At 36.3% G+C, this 25,640-nt stretch overlaps 2 protein-coding genes and 3 non-coding genes across 5 annotated transcripts in view; 3 read left to right on the top strand and 2 right to left on the bottom strand.

Moving 5' to 3' along the window:
• Window positions 1-25,640, top strand: part of LOC120415614 (uncharacterized) — a 349,245-nt gene that overhangs the window by 169,318 nt on the left and 154,287 nt on the right. The window lies entirely within an intron of this gene.
• Window positions 1-25,640, top strand: part of LOC120415618 (uncharacterized) — a 296,505-nt gene that overhangs the window by 123,358 nt on the left and 147,507 nt on the right. The gene's annotated exons all lie outside the window — the stretch shown is intronic.
• On the bottom strand, window positions 9,504-9,577 carry Trnai-aau (transfer RNA isoleucine (anticodon AAU)). Its single transcript has one exon. It is a non-coding gene; the product is annotated as a tRNA-Ile (tRNA).
• Window positions 12,098-12,171, bottom strand: Trnai-aau (transfer RNA isoleucine (anticodon AAU)). Its single transcript has one exon. It is a non-coding gene; the product is annotated as a tRNA-Ile (tRNA).
• Window positions 12,902-12,973, top strand: Trnap-cgg (transfer RNA proline (anticodon CGG)). Its single transcript has one exon. It is a non-coding gene; the product is annotated as a tRNA-Pro (tRNA).

Genomic DNA, 25,640 nt, shown 5'->3' with positions numbered 1-25,640 from the left:
AGCTTTATAAAATAAAAAATAAAATAAAAAAAATTTAATTTCGTGTTTTTCTTTTTTCATTCGGATAAAATTTTGTCCATTAATTTGTTTTGTCTAAATAATCTATTTTGCATCATTGGTTTCTCGATACAAGTTTCCATTTGCTATGAAAAAGTTCAAAAAATCCTCATCTCGGGATTTGGTATCTTCGGCAAAGTTGTAGGTTATGTTCAGGACTGTTCAGAAAAAAATGACTACACGGGAAAAAAATATTTTTGTTTTTTTTATCAAACTTTTTGTCACAAAAACTTGTTTTTGACAAACTTCTGTTCCTTCAGTTTTTTTTTAATGTTATGTTTTAGTAGACTTAGTGAACTAAAATTCATTTTTTAAATTGTGGCCATTTTTTTAAATAAAATTGTCAAAAAAATAGCCCTCATTTTTAATTTGACAATAGCTTGGAAACTTTTGATCCGAATTTCACTGTCAAATAACTAAACCTTTGCGGAATTAAAAAATATCCTCAGAATTTCAAAATCATGATTAACATTGGGTAATTCTCCGCCAACTCACACAGCAGTTGCCACGACCCCTCTTCGATTTGCGTGAAACTTTGTCTTAAGGGGACTTTTGTCCCTGATCACGAATCTGTGGTCCGTTTTTTGATATCTCGTGACGGAGGGGCGGTACGACCCCTTCCATTTTTGAACATGCGGAAAAAGAGGTGTTTTTCAATAATTTGCAGCCTGAAACGGTGATGAGATAGAAATTTGGTGTCAAAGGGACTTTTATGTAAAATTAGACGCCCGATTTGATGGCGTACTCAGAATTCCGAAAAAATGTATTTTTCATCGAAAAAAACACTAAAAAAGTTTTAAAAATTCTCCCATTTTCCGTTACTCGACTGTAAAAATTTTTGGAACATGTCATTTTAAGGGAAATTTAATGTACTTTTCGAATCTACATTGACCCAGAAGGGTCATTTTTTCATTTAGAACAAAATTTTTCATTTTATAATTTCGTGTTTTTTCTAACTTTGCAGGGTTATTTTTTAGAGTGTAACAATGTTATACAAAGTTGTAGAACAGACAATTACAAAAAAAAATGATATATAAACATAAGGGATTTGTTAGTAACCATCACGAGTTATCGCGATTTTACGAAAAAAAAGTTTTGAAAAAGTTGGTCGTCATCGATCATAGCCGTTCATGGTCACCCGCGACAGACACGGACGACGAAACAAAGAGAAACGCAAAAAGTAACTTTTTCAAAACTTTTTTTCGTAAAATCGCGATAACTCGTGATGTTTATTAGTAAACCCCTTATGTCTATATATCAAAATTTTTGTATTTGTCTGCTCTACAACTTTGTACAACATTGTTACACTCTAAAAAATAACCCTGCAAAGTTAGAAAAAACACGAAATTTTAAAATAAAATTTTTTGTTCTAAATGAAAAAATGACCCTTCTGGGTCAATGTAGATTCGAAAAGTACATTGAATTTCCTATAAAATGACATGTTCCAATATTTTTTACAGTCGAGTAACGGAAGATGGGAGAATTTTTAAAACTTTTTTAGTGTTTTTTTCGATGAAAAATACGTTTTTTTCGGAATTCTGAGTACGCCATCAAATCGGGCGTCTAATTTTACATAAAAGTCCCTTTGACACCAAATTTCTATCTCATCACCGTTTCAGGCTGCAAATTATTGAAAAACACCTCTTTTTTCGCATGTTCAAAAATGGAAGGGGTCGTACCGCCCCTCCGTGACGAGAAAGCAAAAAACGGACCTCGGATTCGTGATTAGGGACAAAAGTTACCCCTTAGGACAAAGTTTCACGCAAATCGAAGAGGGGTCGGGGCAACTTTTCCCGATTTCGTGTGAGTTGGTAGAGAATTACCCCATTTCAAAAAGGCGAAATAATAAATTTGAAGCAGATTTTTTTTTCTTCTGGCATTCAAAGGGTTCCGCCACCAAACCCAGCGCGGCGCGGGAAAGTTGTGCGATGTGTATGTGTACTTTTCTACCTGGCAAAAATACACGATAATGATGGTAAACAAGCCTGAAAGTGAAGAGCAGGAACGCTCCCTCCCTCACTCATCATCCATGCATTGGTCATTATTACGGGAACTGGCAGATTACAAAATTGAAAAATTGATACTTTGGAAGAAACAAGGAGAGAGGTATGGGGTGGAGAGGAGGTTTGTTTGTTATTGTTTTCCTGGGTCTTTATCTCATTTTCGGGAGACGGGGGAGAAATTTACCATATGGGAAAGTGCCCTTCTCAATTACTCTTCATTATTTTTTTTTGGTTTGAAGTGATGTTAGAATTTGAGTTTTATTACGTTCAAGTGAGCTTTCGAGTGAGAGTTCTCCAACATTAATACAGTTAGCTCCAGGTTATGTAAATTTGTTTACACTCAACTCGCATTCAAACGTTTCAAAACAACGAAACTGATCGTCATTCATCGATTATTTGCTGAGCGCGAAGCGCTCGCGCTCGCGCTCGTTCATCGATCTCTCTCACCACTCGCGATCGCCACTCACTCTCCCGCTTTTGACGTTTGTTTTGGTTTCTCACACGCGCGTTCGTTTTCCGCGTTGTTTACATTCTCTCGGTTTTTCTTTCTTTCTTCAAAACGTGCTCGCGAAAATCTTCACAGCAAAAGTGCACAACAAAACGATGAACAAAAGTGCATCAGGGTGAGAAGCGAGTGTTACATGATTCTCACCGGTGAGTGAGTGAGCGGCCGCTCACTTGATCGCGCGTGAGCAGTAACGGTATAATCACATTTGGATCGCGTCGCGACGCGTTAGAGGCGGGTGTTTTGCGGTAGGTCACGGCGCACATTAGGGGAAATTTGGCGTTTTTTTTTGGTGTCAAAATTTCAAGATTTTTTTTTATATTTTGATTAAAATTCATGAAAAAAAAATCTCTCAAATTCAATTTTGACCACCTTTTTACTGTAATTAATCTTGGTCAGTGGACTGCGGACGGATGGGGCCGTTAGGTCGTGGCAAGTGGTGGCCATTTATGGCCAAATTGGACCACATGCTCACGACGACGACGACGACTGGTAACGTGTGCGCCACCTGTCTTCAGCGGTGGCGGAAAGTGGCACCCATCATTAAGGGGACGACCACGTTATAGTGGGTTGAAGTTGGAGTTGGAATGTTTTGAACGCGACGACGGTGATGATGGTCGGCCGTTTTTTTTACAACGAGAGAGATCTTCAAATAACACGAATTACGACCACGTGTGCACGCGCAGGCAGGCAGTCGGGCAATACAATGTAGGTGAACACTTTGTAAAATTTGTACGAGACGTTATAAATTGTTGGGTGGATTTGTGCGGCTTGGTTTGGTTTTGGGTGATGGGCACTTTGAAAGTGACCCTTTTTTATGGCTTGCGACAGCATCCGTGAGGCACTTAAGAAGGGTCAATATTTGTTTCATTAAGGTGGCTTGTTTGATGGTCGTAGGTGGTGTACAGTTTAATGGTTCTTATTTTCGATGCATTTATTTTTTTTAATTTGGATTTTTTTTGTTTAAAAAGCCATTTGCAGCAGAGTAGTTTTCTTCATATTCGCAAATCGAATTTTCATAGTTTTTTTTCTGTCACCTAATTTTCCCTTTTTTCAATTGACGAAACCTCGAAATTTATTGGTTAAATTGACCGATACTATGTCAAAAGAAGTCATTTTGCATTATTAGTTTTTCCATACAAGTCTCCCTACAATTTTGGGGGCTGGTCATACAAAATGTTTATGCAAGTGTATGAAATATTTTTTTCTTGAGAAGGGATTATCTGATCGAGTTGGTGTCTTCGGTAAAATTGTAGATTATGTTTAGGACTTTTCGGATAAAATAGTTACAGTATCGATTTTTAATTGAACTTTTCAACACTAAAAGTTAAATTTTCAAATACAAAATACGTATTATTTTAATTTTAGATTTTTTTTTATATGTTTTAGAGGACTAAAAATACATCTTCTGCGCCATAGCGTGATGGTGCAAAATCTGCTTTATGATTTTTTGAAAAAAATCGTTTTTTTTTCAGAATATCGAAAACCTGGAAAAAAACTTTAAAAATATATTTTTTAAAGCAGATTCGAAAATTACTTAACGATTTTGTTTGATAAAATGTACTGTTTTATAGCCACTGTTAAGGTATATATTTTCGATTTATTTTGTTTTTTTTCTGTCATTTTAAAAAATACTTCTCGAAAAAAAAATGTTTTTGAAAAGCTGGGTATATTTCCTACAATTTTCTCTCTGGAACTTTGAAAATCAGATAATTAGTTTCGGAAATACAGCCTTACAAAGAATTCTAAACGATGAAAATGATTTTTTCTGAGTGTCACCCAATTGGTCTTAATTTTGAACTTACGATTTCTCGGAAACTATTAGTCCGATTTTAAATTGTTTCAAAATTAGATTTTTGTGAAATTTCCCGAAAAAAATATTTCATTTTTTTTTATTCTTAATAGGGAATATTATCAATTGGTAGACCTTATAAAAGTAAAACTTGATTTTTCACTTAAACATATAAAATTTTAAAAAATACTTAAGTTGTTTTTTGTACAGAATTTCCCAAATATTTTTTGCAGGGCTTTTCCTGCATGATTTTTTAATTAAAAAAAAACTTCCTTCTAAATTTTCAACCTGAAACTACCTTTTTGAAAAAAAAGAAAAGGAAATTGACGATTTTTTTTCATAATTTTTGCCTAAACTATTAGTAACTATAAATAAGGAAAAATATCCATTTGTAGACCTTTCCAGAGTAAAGCTTGATTTTTTACCGAAACATATCAAATTTGAAAAAAAAATATTTAAATTGTTTTTTTTTCGTGTAATTCTATAGAATTGTTGAAATGTTTTTCGCAAGGATTTTCTTAAATGATTTTTGAATTGCAAAAAAGATACATCCTTCTAAATTTTTAACCTGATTTTTTTTTTTCTTTATTTTACTCAGAATAAAAAGATAAAGTAATTTACGATTTTTTTTATCATTTTATCTAAACTATAAAATTGGGAAAATTCTCAATTTTTAGACCTTTTCAAAAGAAAAACTTGATTTTCCGCTAAAACATATCAACAAAAAAAATTTAAAAAAAAATGGTTTTCATGCAAAATTCTACACACACAAAAATATTTCCGAATGTTACATCATTTATGATGTAACACTTTTGCACGTCATTAAATATTTAAATTTAAATGCAATTTGATGTAAATTTGCAACAAATTATACTTAAAATCACGATTTTACGTGTGATTCAACCGTTTACGTCGAATCAAACGGTTTGGCTGAGTTTACATGTGATTCATTTTTTCCGTGTCAGGTAAATTCACATATTTTTTTCTGTGTAGAGAACCTGAAATTTACAACCTGAAAATGGCTTCAACTTATTAAAAAAAAGACAAAATAATTTTCAATTGCAAATTGGGTTTTGCATCTGAAAGTTAATTTAAAATTAATAATGAACAAATATTTGATGTTTTTCCAAAATCATGCCTTTTTAAAAAAATCATGATTTCATTTCAAGCGCAAAACATGCCTCTTTTAGTTCGTGGAAACACTTACAAAATTGAAAATCAAATAAATACGTATTCTGGGAATATTTATTTTTAAGTAAAAACATTTAAACAATAAAAATCCGTTTACCTACTTTGTCTGAAAAGTCCTCATCTGCAACTTTGCCTAAGACGATCAGAAAATCTCTCAAGAAAAAAAACTAATGAAATATAAATAGGTTTTTTGATATAGGAAAATGAAATCTCGAAAAAAAAAAATCGAAATTCTAAATAATTACCAAGAGGGAGAAAAATCAAGCGAAAAGCAATAAACTTTACTCATTTACTCTGCTTGGGTTTATATTTCTAATTAAAATTAAATATTTATATTAACAACAGGCTTAAAATCTCAGATATTCTTGATTTTGCCAATCTGGAGAACAAGACAGTAAGCAAGAGAGCAGTTCTCTTTATTTATGTCTTCCGTTTACTCTGATTTGAACACTCCTTAAAAATCGTTCTTGTTTCAACTGTTTTCTTGGTCCGATTGGAAATGGATCTTATTTGTATTTTTTTTATTTGGCTCAAACTCTGGGGGGGCCTTGCCTATAACCAAAGAAGCCATTTTGTGTCATTGGTTCACCCATACAAATCCCCATACAATTTCGTCGGCTGTCCACACAAAAATGGTACGTAAATATTCGAAAATCTGTAACTGTTGAAGGAATTTTCTGATCAATTTAATGTCTTCGGCAAATTTGTAGGTATTGATAAGGACTGTTCAATCTTGCCGATTTTTCAATTAATATTTTCCCAAAATCTTTTTTTTTATTTTTGAGATTTTTTTATGTTTTAGGGGACCAAAATCCGCAACTTTTGAGCCATAGAGAAGCATGGTCCAAAATTTTGCCGCCGAGTTAATATGAACTTTTGAAAAAATAATGATTTTTGGAAAATAAAAATTGTCAAAATCGGTTGATATCGGAGAGAATTGCTCAGTTAGGAATTTTTACGTGGTTTATGGATGGTTCCTTTACAGCGACAGCTAGTGACAAATACGAAGATACCGAGAGTGAGAGAGAAAAAAACAAGAGAGAGAAATTTTAATAAAGAAAAAATCAAAAGAAGAGGAGAGCACGAGAGAGAGAGGCGCAAACATGTGCACGAATTTTAAAAAAAATAATAACTGCGACTATTTTCATAAAAGTCACCTAAATATTGATTTAACTTGAAAACGGTGCACTTTATCAAAATTTCACTAAAGTACTTTTTGATTGCAAATTTGATTTTACATCGAGAAATGAAGTTGAAAAATTTTTGCGACCGATTTTTCGATTTTTTGAAAAAATCAGGATTGATTCAAAAATTCAAAACTCGCTCAAAGATTTTTTGCGCAACCTGGAAATTTCTGAAAAGTTGGCATTTTATGTCCTCTAAAACATATCAAAAATTGAAAAAAAAATAATAAAAATAGTGTTTTTTGCAAATCAAGTTTTAGTGATAAAAAGTTAAATAAAAAAATCACCAAAGTTTATTTTACCGTGTATCATTTTTTTCCAGTGTAGTCCATATCCATACCTACAACTTTGCCCAAGACACCAAATCGATCAAAAAATTCCTTCAAAAGATACAGATTTTAGAATTTTCATACATCATTTTTGTATGGACAGCTGCCAATTTTGTATAGGAATTTATATGGACAAACTAATGATGCAAAATGGCTTCTTTGGACATACCGAAGGCACCAAAAAAGTTTCAGTCGGATAAAAAAATAAAAAAAATCGAATGACCGAAATCTGAGAGAACTGCTCTTAGAATTTCCTAACACTTGTCCAATTTCTAAAATAACTGAATAAAAATAGGACCAAATCTTTTTCCAAACTTTTTTTTGTGGTTACTTTTTCCATTTTTTGTAGGAACAATTGCTGTTCTCTTTTTGTTAATCAATTTTGTTTTCTATGATAATTAGTTTTAAAAAATTGCTGGTATCCGTTTTGTTATCTAAATTTTGTTAGGCATATGTTATTATGAAATAAATGGAAATTAGGCAATATTGTTTTTCCAATTTATTGCACAACAGAACCGCATCGCAATTCAAGAGGCATTTTATCTTTTTCGACCGCGGTCATACCTCTGATGCATCGGAATGTGCTGCACCGTCCATCGGTGGTCTATTCATTCGAACACCTTCTATGTAGTACCTTCTTCTTGCAAGTTATGCATGCACCAGAGTGCACTACTAAACCAACTAACTGCACCACCATACCAAATAGCTCGGAGGAGCCGGTTTCGTGAAGACCTGTCAGCTCGCTTCACGATGTCTAAAACCAGTGCAAAAATGATGATGATGAAGTAAAAAATCAAGACCCTTCTTCGACCCGTTTTCTTGCAGCAGAACCGGGCTCCGATGTCTTCAAATGTAATGCATATAATTGTTGTATAATTTTCCTAACACCTCTCCTATGTTGCTGCATCGACACGTGAGCTCGACGATGTTCTTCAAGTTCTGCTCCAACTCTGTTGCAGGCGTGCAAGTCTTGCGAGGTAACCGAAAACTGAAAGTGAAAATTCAACTTTCCTGGTCGCGCGCGTGGAGCTGCTAAATTGGAAAACTAGTTATTGGTCAGCCCCCCGGGAGGATCGTATGGAGATCGCGGTCAGTGTTGCCAGCGAAATCAGGTTTGACTTGCTTGTTTGCCTCCAGTGTGGGGGGCACGGTTTCAAGCGATCTTTTCCAAAGATCATGGCTGATTTCGGGATAGCGGTAAATTGCAGTTTCACTTTAGTTAAACTTTCGAAAAAAAAATGCATTGCCATTTAAATCTCCTTGCCCTGGTGACAGGAGAAGGCATAACTGCCAAACAAATTGCGGTTACAGTTTTTGAAAGGAAACAAAAGTTCAACTCCACTTACTGTTACAAACCTGGTGAACATAATCCTTCGTTCCGACGTAATTTTAACCCTCAACAAACTTTATGAGATCTTGAATCTACAAATAAAAATAATTTAGACATTTATCAAAGCGAAAAACATTAAAACAAGAATTGAAAAAAAAATTAAAAAAAATCACAGTTGAGGGTTAAGTCGGTTATCTCACAAGGAAACCAAACCCTTAAAAGCTGCAGCAATGCCTGAACTGGGTTGCATTTAAAACATGTACTAATGCCACCACAAATCAAAAGCATGTAGAGCCCAGCCCCGCTGGAGCTGCCAGCCACCTCAAGATCAGTGGTCTGGCGACAGCATTGACATTCACTTTCGATTTCGATTCCACACTTAGTTGGGTGGTTTTATTTCCCTGTTTACCGTTGTTTGACGGAAAATTTAAAAAAAAAATAGTTTATTAAAATAATTCTTATCTAATTTGATCAAAGCTAGTTCTAGTTCTTGGTCAAATCTAGCTCAAACTAATCTGATTTAATTTAGCTTTGTCAAATCAAATCAGATCCTGTTGAATCTATTAATCTATTAATCTGTTATAATTTTATACAATCAAATCTTATATTTTGTTAACTAATCCAGCTTTACCTTATCGGATCGAATCCAACCTAATCTAGAACCAAATTGAATTTAAATTTGATGGGTTCAAATGTCTTAAAAACAAAAAAAAAACTTCTTCAAATTCAGAAATTTATTAAAAAAAAATACAATCCAACCAACCAAATTTGACGGTAATTAAGCCAACATATCCAACAGCAAAAAAAAAGCATTCCAACACCCTACTCGAACCGCTCAGCTGTTGTTTGTCGAGTTCCGCCTCGGGAGCAGCTATCTGCCATGAAAAGATCTTGCCTGTAGTTGTTTGATCAGGATTTAAAAACCCACCGCGCACTACACTTTTCAGTTCAGCAAACAAGTTTGCATTGGCACGATCCAAGTAATTTATTGCCCACCATCATTTTGTAGACCAAACCAAAGCAAATCGAGTTATTTTTTTAAATTTTGATAACAAACACAAAATTAACCGAAAGAAAATTGACCAAGTTGAACATGTACAATAAAAAAAATCTGGCTCCAGAGAGGATCGAACTCACGACCTTCGCGTTATTAGCACGACGCTCTAACCAACTGAGCTATGGGGCCTTGTTAGAGTGTGGGGCTGATAGAATATTCTGCGGTGGAAATCGAGAATTGAGTAGTAGGGAACAGGCGCACAGAGTTGGATTACCTCCTTTGATGATCACCCTGTCTGTTTGTACAGCTCAAAACAGAAGCTTTTGCATTTTTGAAGTCCTGTTTTTTTAAGTCACGAAAATCTGAGGGTCGTTTTCGGTTGATATTTATTGAAATATTTGAATTATTGAAAAAAAAAAGTCAGTATATTTATCGTTGAACTTCAGTTAACAGTTTAAATGGAGCTATGAATTGTGCTGAAATTTCAGTATATTTCTACTTAAAAAAAAACCTTTTTGTTAAACTAAACCATTGAAAAAAAAAGCTCAAAGTGAAATTTTCTGATCCCTTCAATACAAATATTTCAAAAACATTATGATTTTGTCTAGCTAGACTATGAAATTAGGAAAATTATCTATTTGTGGACCTTTTCAAAAGTAAAGCTTGATTTTGAAGTTGATAATTACAGGCTAATTAGGTGACACTTGTATCTAAAATTTTTCTCAACTTTTCAAAAAAATGCCTTTCTTTCATGAAATTAAAATGCAAAAAAAAACGAGAGAAATCGAAAAGAATAACTCCGTCGTGAAACTACTTACTTTTCCTGTCATTCTTGAACGACGAAATCGCCTACTTTTCTGTAACAGAATCGAATGGCAACACTTTTCAAAATAAATGGGCGAAAAATGAAATAAGTGCTGAAAAGTTGAACTTTTCAGCACTTGTTTCGAAAAGTAACACTTTTCAATATTTTTTTTATTTAAACGATCTATTCACAAAATACATGAAAATTTGACTTAAAATTTCACTCAATGAGTGTTTTTCGGAATTGCAAAAAATGTTACATGGAACTCGTTGCAAAAATTGATTGTTTTCAGCACTCTTCGAATTTATCCAATTCGGTGAACCTCGTTGGATAAATGTACGACTCGTGCTGAAAAAATCCTCTTTTTGCAACTTGTTGCATAAACTGCTATTTCGATTGTAAAATCGATTTTGCTTTAATTAATGATTTTAATAATCTTTCATCCAGGTTTTCGATATTTTCCAAAAACGATTTTTTTTTCAAAAAAATACATCTCCTGAACCAGATTTTGAACCCAGAAGATGTATTTTTAGTACGCTAAAGCGTATAAAAAAATTATTTAAAAAATACGTAATTTGATAATTTAACTTTTAATGATAAATATATACGGATTTTTTTTCCGAAAAAAAAATCTAAAAGTATTTCAAGAAGGGATTTTCTGACCATTTTGTTAAATTTAAACTTCGTAAATTTACACTAAAGATGCCAAATGACTTCTTTTGAAGGAAAGGAAATGTAGTTCACTTTTTGGATTTTTTTTTAAGAAACTTAAATAGGTAAAATGCAGACTTCTTTTGGAGATTCTTGAAGAAATTTTAAAAATGAAGATTTTTTTAAAGTCATTTGAAGGATTTTTTTGAATATTCTGAATCTGTTCATGAATAGATATTTCGGTAACTTAAAATAAACATGCGCAAATTTTTTGATTTTAAATTCTTTTGAAATGTGTTTAATGATAAATTTCCTATTTTCGGACACTTCATACTTTTCCAAAATTCTATTGAAAACTTTTTTTTGCAAAATGTTTTCCACAAAATTATTTGATTTAACTTTCATTTTCGATTTTTATTTAGGCTGTTTTGAAAATGTTTTAGAAGCTTGTCTTCTAAACAAAAAATGCATAAATTCTTATTAAACTGGATTTTTCCTGAATGAAAAATCAAAAAAAAATTGTAAAAAAAACATCAAGTTGTTTTAAATTTTTGCAGTTCCTTTTTCATTTTCCAGTTTAAACCGAAGAACAATAACTTTATGTTTGACAACTTTTCCAAATTTTTAGTTATTGTTTAGGGGCTCATAGTTCAAGTTTCCTCGCGGTTTCAAAATTATAAGCATTTCCAAGTTTTTTCTTACAAAGCAAAAAAAGCAAGCTGTCAAAATCCTCTTTTTTAAAATTTGGCTCGATTTTTTATATTTTCTTTTCCATATTTTATATTGTTATTTGGATCAGGAATGCGTATTATTTGAGGTTCGGGAAAAGTCGAAAAAAGACCGGAATTTGAAAATGAGACTTAAGTGGCCACCCTGGTTTTAAACTACTCTAAATTTATTTAGAATTCGTGAAGAATGGCGGCCAAAATGGCGGTGATGAAATATTGAGTAAATTCGTTTGGTAATTTAAAATGCAATCAACCATTCAAATTTGAATAAAAAGTAAAAAAATGTTTTGTTCATGATTCGACAATTTGAAGACCCAAACAAACCTTCGGATAATCGAGTCAGTACTGTATTACTAAATTTCTCGGTTCGCTTTTCAATAATTTCTGTTGAACCTTTATCATTTCGGGGATTTTACTAGGTGCTTATTTCAAGCCTTTTCTTAAAATTTGACTTTCTTTGTAAGAATTGATGAAAAAATGATCAAAAATAGCATTCAAAAGTGTTCACATTAATAAAAAAAGATTTGGCTCCAGAGAGGATCGAACTCACGACCTTCGCGTTATTAGCACGACGCTCTAACCAACTGAGCTATGGGGCCTGATGTCTATATTAGTTGAAAAAAGCTGTACCGGTTTCGCTCACCGTTACTCAACCCCCTTCTCGTTCACACAGTTCAGCATCCGCGCCGAAGGTAAACGACAACTTGCCAATCTCGGACATCTCAAAAACATAAAAAAATCATCTTGCGTTACATCTTCCTCTTCCGCACCACGTTACAAAATTAACCCTTTTGTTCGTTCGCTCGTTTGTTTCCCCCCTTCTTCCAACCCGAACAAAAGTTACGAACTTCCCACCCGAAAAAAAAACAAAAGTTAAAACAAAAGAAATAACCCGAATCCTTTCTCGCACTGCACCACATACAATCGTGTGCCTTGTTTACATCGTTTTACGCTGCGGGCTCCCCGAAATCACTTCCCACTTTTTCCCGAGGTCTCAAACACCGAGCGCTCGTGCCACACCCCTGAACTGAGGCTTCTTCCCATCTTCCCGACGAGTGCTTGATCAAACACACACGCGAAAGAGGAGCAGAGAGAGAGAGTGCACGCTATTTACAGAGCCCACGTGTGCGCATGAGTCGGTAAGCGGAACCGTTTATCAGTCTCGTTCGGATGCCGCTTCTTCCTCTCCCTCTCTCTCGTTTTGTCGCTGGGTTGCTGTGTGTCAGTAGGTCGTGTGTGGTCGGTGACGACGACGACGAACCAAGTTACGTCGGACTTGGGAGCCGGCCAACATCTGCGGTAGCGCTATTTTCACCCCGCTTTACAAGTGGCTCGTTGGTCTAGGGGTATGATTCTCGCTTCGGGTGCGAGAGGTCCCGGGTTCAATTCCCGGACGAGCCCGCGTTGAAACTTTTTTTTTGCAGCTGTTTGGTTCTGCTTGATCACAGTTTTGTGGTTAATTGACTGTGAAAGATACGTCAATCTTCGGTCATGCCGTTGTTCGCTAACCCATACTGGCTAATCTGGAACCGACTCGTGTTTACCAAATCACCTAGTTAATCTTGTAACCTTGCACTAGCATTAGTTACTGATTGTGTACTTGTTGAACAGTTGAGCGGTCTGCAGTTTTGAAGCACGCAGGCTGCTCGTGTCTTCCCGACCTTTTAAACGTTAGGAAATTGCTGTATTTATTGGAAAATCCTAATCTTTTACCACAATTCATCTAACAAAGCGACTCCGCTCAACGCAGCTCCGCTAGCTGTCATTCAACAGCAATAAATGGTGACATTAACATGCTTCAAAAAATTACATTAGACTTTAGTTACATTAGTTTCATGTTTTACATGATGTTTATCTGCCAGATCTCATTTTTTTTACATCTGAATTGTAAATAACATTTCATTGTCATTTTACATGTGAAACAAGCTTGACATGGCATGTAAACTTACATATTTTTTTCTGTGTAGTCAATCACTAGCAAAAAAATATACGAATACACTGTCACACTGATTCGATAACACCAGTAGCAACCAGTAGTATTTTTATTTACCTAATCTTAATAAGGGTAGAGTAGTCATCAATGAGACACGCGGAACGATCAGTCAGGCTCATATTTGGGGGTGTCTCCTGAATACCCTGCTGCCATAAGAGTGGCTTTGGATATGGACGTTCCCTTGCAATGTTCTTCATAAATGTTGTTACATTTTGCTATCTTGTCGCACGGGAATTCGTTTTTCTCGGAACGTCCAAAAGCGACGTGTGACAAGATAGCACATACTTTTTAGTATAACCGTTGTTAATTGAAGTTTCAAGTTGGCACCTGCAATGACCCAACACAAAAACATGATTGATGACTACTCTACCCTATATCTTATCATGTTTTCGGAATAATAACCGTATCACATTGAACCGATAATGCCCGAATCAAGCAGCCGAATAGTGAGATCATCCTCAACAGCCAAATTTCAAATCATTGAAATGTGGCCTGTAGGCGTGCTTGTTGATCTGGAAGAGTTACAGCCCGTGATAGTTCTTTTTTTTCAAATAAGGTAAAGAACATAAACATAATCTATTCTTATCTACCTAGTACAAGAACTATTATATCATGACATATTTTCAGAACTTGCCCAAATCTATATGGATCAAAGCGAATACCCAAACGGCAAACTTCAACAGGCCGTCAAGGAGCAAAATCATCTGGAAATAGAACAACTGCTGAACGATGGTGCCGATCCAAACTTGCAAATTGAAGATCCTGAAGGAGGAAAATGTTCGCTTCTACACATAGCGGTGGCGTTGTCCGATGCGAAGTCGGTGAGCATTCTTCTAAAGTATGATGCAACATTTGTAAAACGTGACAATGACGGAGAAACACCATGGGACATGGCCAAACGAGTGGAGGGTTCTGAAGTGTATAAAGAGTTTATAGCGTATTTTGAGGTCAAAACTATGAAAAAAGAACAGGAAACAGATCGGAATCAAGATGGTTACAGCTACAAACGTCGACCAGGAACTGCCAGTATCGCAGGTCAGCTCTACGAGAGCAAGCTAATGGCTTTGGTTCTACTCCGGCTGAAGGAATGTAACTGTAAGTTCTGGCTGGGATCGAACGTCGATGGGATTGGACACTTTGACGATCTGGTCATTCGGTACTGTTGTGGCGATCGGCAGGATAGATTCGTTTTGGTGCAGGCCAAGCACCGAGACAATCCGGAAAAGAATAAGATAACGCTGGAACAAATACTGGACAAAAAAGTTGAACGAGGAGTGTTTAGTATCCATACAAATTTTCATAATTATTTAAAAGTATACGAGAAATTCTGCCAACCTGGTGCCGAAGGAATCTTTCAAGGAAATTTCAAAGATATTAACGGAAAACTTGTCCTATACACTACAGCTTCAATACACCCCAACACAAATTTACTTAAACAATTTGTCACAAAGAACTTTCATAATTCTTTAATAGAAACTAACTATCAAGGCAACGTACTACAAGTGGTTGACGACGACAAAACCGTTACCGAATTATGCAAACATGCCGATTCTAAAATTATTCAAAATATTCTAAAAAGTGAAGGTACGGCAGAGTGTGTGGAGTTGGCACGGGATTTTCTGAAAAAGTTTCAAGTTTACTACAATCAGGCTAATGAGCAAGAGGTAGGAAACATAATAATACGAAAATTAAACGACGCAAATCCGCAGATTCTGTACCTCCTATATCATGATCTAGTGCAAGCCTATTGGATGGAAAAAGATCGTGTAAAATTCCTCACGGAAAAGTGCAACCTGCTCCAAGACGCTAGAAAAACCATGGCTGATCAATCGACGCTAGCCAATTTGACAACCATTTGCTACAGATCATCGCAGCAATATGGCATAGAATTTCATCACGAATCAATAAAGACACTTTGTTTAGAAGACAAACAAATTGTAAACATTTACAGCAACACTCCGAAGTTGACCTTCGCCAAAATAAGTAAATATTTGGAGAGCAAATTTGGCCAATCCCTAGCCGTTGTCGATATCAATAAGTTTGTGATAGATTGCGCAACGATTCTTGAAATGTATTTAAAGTTGGAAAATTTCAAATATTTAGTTTTTCTTGTTGCAAATTCAAAGTGCGATAATGTGGCGCAATTGGCATTAAAACTTGAACAATGCAAGAAAAGAATATGTTTTGTAAGTGAAAAACCGTTGAGTGACAAAGTACCCGGAATATGTACGATTCATGATAAATGCAATAGTTTAGATTACCTCACCAAAGAGAGTCAGGATTTTATTTTGAAAAAACAAACAGTCATATTTCGAGGTCAAAACATTCATCTTATTGATTTGATGGGGGAAGTGGAAGAAATAGATCACATATCAAGGAATGTTATAACTGAATCGCTATTACAACATTTTTTAAATGGTAACTCTTGTACGATCGGTCCCTTGCCAATCAAACAGAATCAATACTACATTGAACGGAGTTACAAGCGGTTCAACAAAGCAAAGTGGTTCTGGTTACAAAACTCAAACAAACTTTTTATAGTAGAAGATGGCAACACAGATATTCCAAACGATAAAGATTTGGTAGTAATTTCAAGAACCATAGACAAATATCATCAGATTTGTAATCGGTTTCCATTTCGAAACGTTCACTGGTTTAAACAAAATTCAAGAGATTTTGTTTGGCAGTGCTCATCGAGAAATTTGGACAACGTGCGTGAAATTTTAAGCTACGATGATGAAGAGATTCTTGTGTGGACGTGTGAGTCATTCTCGGAAACAGTGGTCATTCTTGCGGCCATGCCAGGAATGGGCAAATCCACCCTGTTGACGGAATTAATGAATGAAACAAAAGTTAACAGTTTAGCGTGGATGGTTCGGATCGACTTAAAAGATTTTACAGAAAAATTTAAACAAATAGAGCAAATAAGTGCCAGCGAAAAAATAGCAAAAGACTTTCTTTGCCAAGTGGCCTGTAATGATTCTGTAAATGAGAATATCGATATGAAAAGCGACGATTTAAATCAGCTGGAACGAAAACTGTTTGAAAGATTCTTCAACCAAGGAAAACTTATTCTCTTGGTAGACGGATTTGACGAGATTGCACCGAATTACAACAAATCTGTTTCTAAACTATTGAAAGCTTGGAAGCGCTGTAACATTCAAAAGATGATAGTAACGACTCGTGACAACAGCGTGAAATTTCAGCTGGAAAATCATTTGAAAGTATTTGCCCATACTTTGTTGCCGTTTACCGAACAGAATATTTGCGACTTTTTGGAAAAGTTTCTGAGACCGAAATTTATCGATGGGGAATGGCATCAATCTAGATTTGAACGTTTTACGGAAGAACTGATTGGTCAATACTCTGAAAGTGCACCTCATTCGGAAAACATGCGAAGTTTTTTGAACGTTCCTTTGCATATTGAAATAATTGCAAAGAATGTGCTTATAACCTTTGAAGAATTTCATAACACGGGTAACGATTTAATAATACACCATAAACTTCAAAACGAACTGAGTGTGAGCTCGCTGTATGAAAATTTTATTGACATCAAAATTAACGATATTTATTTAAGAGAAAAAAACAAACTTGATCCTTCTTCACCATTTGTAACAGATACTGAGTTCATAGAGTCGTTTAAAAATGATCACAAACGTCTTGCTCTTTGTGCATTGTTTGATAAAAATACGCAGAAGATGTTACTTACAGCAGAAGAGCTATCAAAACTTCCGGAAGATTTTAAAAACATTCAAGCAGGTAAGGAAAAGAAAGGATTCGTCAGTCGAGTTGTCGATGGAAAGCCCCAATTTACCCATCTTACGTTTGCTGAATATTTTGCAGCACAAGCCATTTGGGAAGGGTTGAAGAAAAGTTCAATTTCAAAATTTAAATTGATGGTAAAATATATGTTGAACAAAGATTTAATTGCGAACGATCGAAAGCAAATTTGCAAATTTTTACAAATTGTTATTTTGAGTGATTCAGTTGATTTTTGTGAATTTAAAGAAAAAGGATTTGTTCTTTTAAATTTAATCACTCCGCAAAATGTTCAGGACGGACAAACTTGTTACGCATTACTACTAGGCTTTGTAGAACGAAGCTTAACTGGAGAATCCTGTAAAATTGCAAATGATATCAAATCCTTGTCACCGGACAAAAAATATTCATTGTTACAAACAGCTGCCATGATGGGGTACAAAAAGCTTGTGGATAAATCTACATCGACGTTAAAGCCAAGTTATCTTAAGTATGAAAAGGAAATAAGCTGTTCCCCTCTTTATTTGGCCATCACCCAACATCATTATGATATCGTGAAAATTCTTTCAGATCATTTCCGCGACCATATTAACTGGTTTGATCTTTCTATGCGCCTGTTGGAAGAAAAACAATATCAAGCCATTCTAACACTTCTCAAAATGGAATTTTCAGAGCTCGGTAAACCAAACGACGAAGGAATATTCCCTTTTTACCGAGCAATTGAACTTGGTGGAATCCCACAAAACGTTATCGAAGCTCTGATGGACGTTACTGACGTGGACTTATACAACAAAAATCAGTTTAAAACTATGCACAATGATTTCCCAAGTTGGGATCCGCCACTTTTGAAATCCTTTCTCATAAAGGGGTTCTTTTTTCCAACAGGAAGTGAAATGTATGTAGATTTTGATGAAAACGATAAAATTCTAATGTTCTATACTTTGGTCTTTAATAATAACTGTCAAACAATTCAAGGTTTGACCAATAAATTATCTGTAAATGTTTTCGATCCTGTTTGGGTCAATCAAATGCAGATAATGTGCGAAAATGGTGTTGGATTTCATCACAATTCACTCAAACAAATTAAAATAATAAACTGTGTACTGAAAGCACTTATTTCAGTCAGACAAAATTATAACAACTCGCCAGATTTATTTTTAAAGGCTGTCATCGCAAATCACAGAAGTTGGTATACAATTTCAAAAATACGTGACGGTAGATCGAAATTTCACGTGTGCATTCACAGAAAAAAATAATGTAAATTTGGAAGCTTTAATTTTGGAAGGTTGAATATTACCTCTTTTATGATGTAATATTACCTCAATTAAGACTGAAAAAGTGACATTACACCAGAAAAGTGGTAAAATTACCCATTTCCAGAGGTAAAATTACACCTTTTTTCTGACATAAAAGATGTACCCCTTCCCAGATGTAATATTACCATGATTTTTTTTTCTGTGTAGTAGTTCGCCAACGATTTCCATCATCACGTCAATAGATAAAAATGTTCTGGAAAACCGCCTTCAAACTAAAGCTGAAGACACCGATTCGATAAGCTGGTTGAATTTAGAACAAACCAATCAAACAACAGAAGCTTTAAACGATTTGGTGTCTGAAATGGTCGCTTGCCGAGCAACAAAAATGCTGTTTCGTTTGTTTTTGATATTGAGCGAAAAAGACATACCAAATTACGAGAAGCTTTCGAAACTTTCCAAGAAGGTATCCGAATTAGTACAATTATGGGAAAAATTGCACATGCACTGGCTAGAGGTCATGGATGCCATCAAAGGTGGATCTGAACAAAATGTTCGCAACGCATTGCTAGCTATTGACGATCAGAATCTTCGCAAGGTTGTCCTCAACAGCGTAGACGATGAACTTGGCTCTCCGCTTCATCTGTCGGTTCTGGAGAATGATATCAATGTGGCAAAAATCCTGCTGGAGCATGGCGCACAACCCAATGTTCAGGCCAGGTTTCAAATTAATGAATTTTATTCAACAATGATGATTTCGAGTAAACAGTTTATAAAGCCATTTCATGTAGCCGTAAGGACAGATCATTGGAAACTCGCAAAATTACTAGAGGAGAATGGAGCTAACACAAAGGCCATAACAACTCCTGATTACGAACCCTTAGATATTGGACAGTCTCGTTTTTTTACTGGCATCGATGAATATTCAGAGAGCAATGGCGCTGGTAGCGACAGATATGTATTTGAAACAAGGAAATCGCATGGAGAATCATGTTTTTCAAAGCTATGGTATAACATTAAACGAATATGGTGTAACAATGGCAATTTTGAAGTCAGAAGCTAGCGTCATTGTCAAACAGAAAAAAGATGCGGCCCATAATTGGCTTATCAACAATCAGCTTACGTAGCTGTCACGTATGGCTCTGAAAACCATAAAAAATATTGGCTCATTCTCCGCCAACTCACACAGCTCCGACCCCCCTTCGATTTGCGACAAACTTTTTGCGACAACCCCGATCACGAATCCGAGGTCCGTTTTTTTATACCTCGTGACGGAGGGGCGGTACGACCCCTTCCATTTTTGAAAATGCGAAAAAATACATGTTTTTTCAATAATTTGAAGCCTGAAAAGGTGATGAGATGTAAAATTGGACTCCCGATTTGATGGCGTATGGAAAAATCCGAAATAAGGTATTTAGAAAAAAAAAAATTCCTTTTAAAATTTCGTGTTTTTTTAACTTTGCAGGCTTATTTTTTAGAGTGCAACAGTGTTTTACATAGTTGTAGAGCAGAAAATTACACAAATTTTTATATGTAAACATGAGGGGTTTGCTAAAAACCATTAGGAGTCAAAAAAGTTTTGAAAACGTTTCTTTTTGCGTTTCTCTTTGTTTTGTCGATCGTGTCTGTCGCGGGTGACGATGAACGGCCATGATCGACATTACCAACTTTTTAAAAACTTTTTTTTTTGTAAAATCGCGATACCTTGTGATGGTTTTCCCAAAAACGGACGACAAAGAGGGCGACAAAGTCAGTGCTAAGCAAAGAAAACAGAGACTGAATATCTTGCCAAAGTCTAGAACTTCATCATTGTGCATTGTTCTGCCAATCAACGGAAATCATGTTCTCGTCAAACCGACTGACCAACTGACCTATTCTAATTAGCTCCTCAAACTCAACCAGTAATCACAAGCAGACTTCAGAAAGATCCAATTCATTTCCGATCGACCAGAAGACAAGACAATCCACGCTGTTGCCGTGATCTAATTTCCATTCAAATCTACGCTCCGCGCACAAAACCAACCACAAGAGCAAACCATAATTACCTACAAGCCTGCGATCGCGCGAGAGACCCTCTGGCACGAACTGCCAAGGTCGTCCACGTTCATTCCTTGTGCCTTTGGGACGCCATCGGAAGAATAATAGCTTAATTAAATTAAAACCAGGCGGGCACCCGCACGCCCGGTTTGAGCCCTTTGGCTTGTTGGCACCTTTATACACATCTCGGAAAACCCTCAAGAGTAACAGAAAAAAAAGTTTTCGCGTTCGGACTTGAACCCGAGTCCGCGGATTAGCGTCAAAAAACCTGCGCCCCTACAGCTTCGTCTAAAAAACTAATTTTCAAATTTTGTCAATTTTTAACAAAAAAAAAAAATGGCCATTTGAGGGTTTAGAGTGGCGCCAAATCTGCGATTTGAGACCGCACCCCCGACCGCGTGCCGAGCACATTCGTGAGACATTTCCGGCACGAGTTTTTTTTTCGGTTAATTGAAAATCTTAAGGTTGAGAACAGATTGTTCTAGCAAATAAGATGACAAGGAACTAGGCGAATGTTTAGTTTTGGGCGGGGTCAGCATATTAAAATTAGGTTAATTAGAATAAAATATTTTAAAATAAATAAATAAATTCCTAAAAACAATGTTGAGAGTTTTTTTTTTCAATTTTTATTTTGTTCTGAGAAAGTCCCATCTCTTCACAGTTGTAAGAGTTCCAATCTGCCATAAAACTTCAAATAAAATCACACAGACTCGGTGCCAGCCGTTGCATGTTATGCATTTTAATTAACAAAACACAGCCCGGAAAGGGGCAAATCTGTCGCATATGCATCTGTCCAGAAAAGTCTTCCAATCGTCTGTAAGAAGTATCCAGAAGAGCTTTGCAGCCAATAAAAATTAAGATGCGCACAGTTCGATAACGTGCAGCAGTCCCGAAAATCCTTGCAGCCTGCAAGAAGCAGCTATTCGGCTTGTGTCTTTGTCGCAATTTGATTAGTTAAGGAATCGACACACGTGGTACTCGGAGTCCCTTCGAAATCCGAGAGGGAGGGGGACAAAATTGGAGAAAAGATGCCAGCTTTTATGGCCGAATAAGATGAGCCAGTGGCGTACTTGGGACCGTGACGACTTTAAACGAAGAAAAACAACCGAATTAAAGGCAAATTACGAGCGATTCTCCTAAAATGATTGATTTCATAACGATCCTGGTGTCCTGCCGTTTTGCCGCTGTTCCGCTCGTTGGTCAGTGTAGCCCTGATGGTAAGGGCGTAAGTCCAAAAGTGGTAATCGACACGACCTGGGTTCGAGTCCCACCCAAACAAGTTTTTTTTCTTACCTCTCTGGACGACTTCTCGCCCAAAATTCTTCAGACCATAGTTTTGAACCCCCCTCCTTCCAAGGAAAAGGCCAAACAACGACGAACGACATCCCCCTGATGGTGGTGGTTCTTATGAGATTTAAGATTTGCTTATGAAAAATGGATGCCGTGTGTAGCCTCCCGGTTGCTCTTCTTGACTTGTGAGGTTAGAAGGACTTAACCCCATTGAAAGCAGGCCCAAGCTCCTTCTTCAACCCAAGCCAAGATTGAGTAGCTGCTGAGATGATATCACTGCCGGTATCTGTATAGGAGATTCCTTCCTGAAGGGACCACCGGGGTCAAACGGGCAAGTCAGCTCAACCCGAAATCGCAAAGTGACCGCTTGACCCCACCCCGCCCCCCACACAATAAATCAATGATAAGAATTTAGTAAAATCCTGCTGCTGGCCGTCCTCGTTCGAAGACCTTAATGCACCTTAAGGGGAAGCAGCTCACCAAGACGATGCTGCCAGGCCAATCATTAACTCCAGGAGCAGGAGAGGAGCTGGAGTTTGAGCTGGTTGGTTGGTTGATGAAGTGCACAAGTCTTGTGTCTTTGCCCTGACTCTCTGTGGTGTATAAGACCCGTTGCACGAAGTACTACACGTGTTGTGTGTGTGTGCGTGCGTAGTTTAGTTAGTTAGACCAAAGCAGATTAGAGATTTGTCTCGGAAGGAATGTGGGAGTTGTTTCTTGAGGAGTGAGAGAGAGAGCGTGAAAGGAGCAGACTATTAGACTAAATTGGGTTGTAAATCTGGATCGATTGCTTTCGATGAGAGCGCAAGGAGGGATTTGATGAGTGTGCAGGACTGGGCAGGAAGATTTGAAGATTTAATATGACTTGTTTTAGAAAATATGAGAAACTTTAATATCAAGTCAAAATTGCAGGAATTCTGAATACTGGACAGAAGAGCAGAAAAACAGAAAAGCAGAAGAGCAGAAGAGCAGAAGAGGAGAAGAGCAGAAGAGCAACAGAATAGAAGTGTAGAAGAGCAGAAGAGCAACAGAGTAGAAGAGCAGAAGAGCAGAAGAGCAGAGGAGCAGAAGAACAGAAAAGCAGAAGAGCAGACGAGCAGAAGAGCAGAAAAGCAGAAGAGCAGAAGAACAGAAGAACAGAAGAGCAGAAGAACATAAGGCAGTGGAGCAGAAGAGCAGAAGAGCAGGAGAGCAGAAGAATAGAAGAACAGAAAAAAAGGAAAAACACATAAAAAAACAGAAGCACAGAATAACAGTAGAAGGTTTATTAGTTTCGTCAAACTTAAATTTAAAAAGTCTCAAATTCGAGACAGTCGTTCTGATTTACAAAACGTGTCTCCATCCCTCAAACAGCTAAATTCCTATGATTAACGATTTGTGTCTCCCCGCTCTGCCTCGCTCCTAATCCCATTTGCAGCGGATTATACGGTGCAACGCGCCAGAACCGTGCCATAATTACCAGATTAACCGATTAGCAGTCAATCGAGATATAATCGCTTGCTAATCACACCCGTAGTAAACTGAACCGCCTTACATCGTCCCAGCAGTAAGCACATAGAAGTCTTACAAAGTACTTCAACTGCACACAAAAAAATATTTCCGAATGTTACATCATTTATGATGTAACACTTTTGCACGTCATTAAACATTTAAATTTAAATGCAATTTGATGTAAATTTGCAACAAATTATACGTAAAAACATGATTTTACGTGTGATTCAACCGTTTACGTCGAATCTCAAGTTTACATCAACTGAGTTTACATGTGATTCATTTTTTCCGTGTCGAGTAAATTCACATATTTTTTTCTGTGTGTGTAAAGAATGAGCGAAGAAGAAAAAAAAGTAAATTGCCCCCCGATCAGAAACTGCTCAATTGCTCTTCTTGCAACCGACCGACCAATCGTCAAGGCTGTCATCCTCGGGGCTCTTCGAGGGTCGTATAGAGGGGGGGAGGTACCTATTTTCGACCTAAATTTAAGTTGATTTTGATTACTTTAAGTTTCTGCTATTGAAATTGACAAAATTTCGTTAGGTCGAAAATAGGTACAAATGGGTCGAAAATAGGTACATCGTCCGAAAATTCTTCACCGATGCGGCCAATTCGCATGGCATATTTTATTCAACACCAAGCGGAGGGGGTTGCGACTATGATGTATGGATAAACTTCACTTCTGAGTCGGCGGCGGCGATATGTAATTACACAACGAGCTGACAGATTCCTAACACGCGCAGCAATTGAGCATAAAAAACGCGGTGGTCGGCGGCGGGTAACAGCATCGATGGACACGGCTGAATGGCGTTGTGGATTCTTTCTCAACGATCGGTGGTAGTTTCTTCTGCCCGGTCTGAAGTTGTAGACTACTTTCAATGTAAACATTCCAGGATTTGGACACTTTGAAAACAAAATAAAAATTAAAATAGCTAAATTTCAAACAAAATTCTTAAAAAATAACATGGTATGTACTCCAAAAGTCATTAAATAAATAGTTTTTTTTTCAAACTGAATATTTTTTAAGAGTGCAATTGAAAATTAAATAGTTGAAAAACAAAATTCACAACATAAACCTTGCAAAAAGTGTGTGGAGCGGGAATCTTGCTCTTAATTGGACAACTTTTGCCTTTGGCTGGTGAGCATGGCCATCGAACTGGTAACAACTGGTCGCATCACCGTCGCCACCATCATCTGGTACCTGCTGGGGTCCTGGGACTAGTGCAGTGGTCACCGCTCACAGCAGACCACTCACTGTACACTGCTTGAAGGACAGTTCTTGTATTACATAAGCTAGGAGAATGTTGGAAACAAATTTAAAAAAAATTCTAAATTATTACTGATTTTTTTTTATACATTTTAAATAGGAATTATTATGAATACACTTTTTTGCCTTTCTTACAAAAGAAAGGTTTAAGGTTTGCTTTTGGAAAAACGCTTTTTTCAGAAATCTCAAAAAAATCGTGCACGGCGAGGATTCGTCCCAGGAAAAAATCCTATTACTAAATTGAAGGTTTAGATGCGCTCTTTCGATTGAATTTTGGCCCGAAACCCGGAACTCAAAGTCTGATTTTTGAGAGCTCTTTTTCTGAAATACATGAGCGATGTCTGTATCCGCTCTTAAAAATTTGTGTCTTCCATCACTGGAAAACCGCTCGTAAAACCCACAATTTTTATAAATCAGATCTGTAGCCGTAGGGTCAGAGACGAACATTTTATTTTTCGATTCACAATTTTCGACCAGTAAATGTGGTCAAAGCCATTTTTAGAGATATTTTTTGGACTATTTTACAGATAACACTATCAAATTTAAAGAATTCAGTTTCAAACAAAAAGCCATTCGAAAACATGCGTCATAAACTGTTTGGGCCCAAAATTTGAAGCTTTTCCAAAATGTATTTCCAGAGATTTAGCGATTTTAGCGTTTTTCGTCTTATTTTTACCCTATTTTTTCCTATTAAATTTTTGGATTTATACAAAATCATATACTGAACATCAAATTCGAAGTCCCGGATCGTTCTCGCTCAAAAGCTCGACATGTCGTCAAGTCGAAGCTTCAACGCCAGCGCTTTTACGCTTGCGCGTTTTACGCTGCGCGTGAAAGTGTTCTTTCTGGCTTCTCATAATTGATCGACAAAGTGCAATAGCGATACATATTTTTTTAAAGTTAATCATAGACTAACATTATAGACTGAGTACCCTTTATTTTTTTTCTAATAATGTCAATCCAATATGTTTTTCTTAA

Source organism: Culex pipiens, chromosome 1, assembly GCF_016801865.2.
Source record: "Culex pipiens pallens isolate TS chromosome 1, TS_CPP_V2, whole genome shotgun sequence".
In the NCBI taxonomy this organism is placed as follows: domain Eukaryota; kingdom Metazoa; phylum Arthropoda; class Insecta; order Diptera; family Culicidae; genus Culex; species Culex pipiens.
The sequence above is the reverse complement of the archived record's forward strand: the minus strand, read 5'-3'. Positions and strand labels throughout refer to the sequence as shown.